At 37.2% G+C, this 1,535-nt stretch overlaps 1 protein-coding gene across 1 annotated transcript in view; it reads left to right on the forward strand.

The window, feature by feature from the left end:
• LOC103474267 (extracellular calcium-sensing receptor-like) overlaps positions 1-1,535 on the forward strand; it is a 36,562-nt gene that overhangs the window by 14,306 nt on the left and 20,721 nt on the right. The window lies entirely within an intron of this gene.

Raw genomic sequence — 1,535 nt, forward strand, 5'->3', positions numbered from 1 at the left:
CAGCTCTCCTGGAAAATTTACTGTGGCTGTGGAGATATTTGCTATTCTGGCCTCCAGCTTTGGACTGATACTGTGTATATTTGCTCCAAAGTGTTTCATCATTTTGTTTCAACCAGAGAAGAACACTAAAAAATTTTTAATGAACAAAAACTAAGTTAAACCCCAAAGACGCCTGAAAGTAATGTGACAAAAATACAGGTAGTATTAATCCGGTTGTTGCATATCTTAGACTATTTACACCTATTTGAAAAAGCTTAGCTGTCATGCATTAAATAAACAGTTTGGAGCAGTAGTTTATATGCACACATGTTCCATCATGGGAGTGTAATGTATGTCAGTGTGTTGGTTTCTTGTTTCAGAAATAAATCATGTACTAAACAAATGTCTCTGATTATTAATGTAAGCACACTGATATACCGGATACATCATAAAACAATGCAGCAATCCTCAATTTCAAGTTTCAAGTGGCTTACCAATACTTTCATATGACTTCAACTGATTCACATTTTTTTTATGTTACAATCAACAACCCCAGCTGGCCCAAAGTAGAACACGGCCTTGAGCAAAATCAAAATTTGATTTTGATCCTCGTCTTAATAAAGGAGCGCTATAATGTTATGTACTTTCCTTGAACATGGTGCCAATTTTCGGCACAAACAAGCAATTAAGCTACTTTCAATTGTTCCGTGCAAAGTCAATTTGGCCTCCGTCTTTAGTTCTCTTTCCACTTTGAGGATGATTTCAGTAGTGATTTCACTCAGAATATTCAAAGTTTAGAATACTCATAACATAGTTCCTATACATGAGTACCGTAAATTTAAGCCAACTTCTGCAATTTTGACACAGTGTTAGACAGCCCAGTTGCATAGAGACTTATATTAGGCTAGGTCGCTTTAAGACGTGATCATAGATCCCTCGGTGACCTCATGTTCCTTTTAATGACCTGATATAAAACACATGTTAATGAGAACACAAACACCCTGAATACAAACGGTTGAAGAATGGAGGTCAGTCTGAGATTAGCGATGAGTTTGTTTGAGCTGATCACAGTTGTTGTGCTGGGTGGGTCTCTCAGTGGTGTAAAAGAAAGAAATCAGCGTATGGATAACCTGACTGGTCCTGATTTCAGCTCTGAGGCGTCATTGGTGAAATGTTCGCTGCAGGGTACGCCTCGTCAACCTGCGTTCTCCCTGGACGGAGACTTTGTTATCGGAGGTGCTTTCTTAATTCACTACCAAGTGGAGACAGTAATCAGTGACTACACCACCAAGCCTGAGCTTCCAATATGCAAAGGGAGGTTAGTAAAGAGGAAAGACACAAGTGTGTTAGATGGAGATGTGCATGAATCTTTTAAAGAATGTGATTTTGCATGTTCAAAACGATGCAAAAACGCTTGGCAGTAGATTTGAGTAAATTGAATTGTTTGAATAATTGAATGTAATTTCAGTTAACATTTCTGAATGAATTGTGAAATTATTTCTTGTTTTGGAACTTTGTTCCAAAACTTTCCTCAACTTTTTTTTTTTTTTTTTTTT

This window comes from Poecilia reticulata, linkage group LG13 (genome assembly GCF_000633615.1).
Source record: "Poecilia reticulata strain Guanapo linkage group LG13, Guppy_female_1.0+MT, whole genome shotgun sequence".
Taxonomy (NCBI): Eukaryota; Metazoa; Chordata; class Actinopteri; order Cyprinodontiformes; family Poeciliidae; genus Poecilia; species Poecilia reticulata.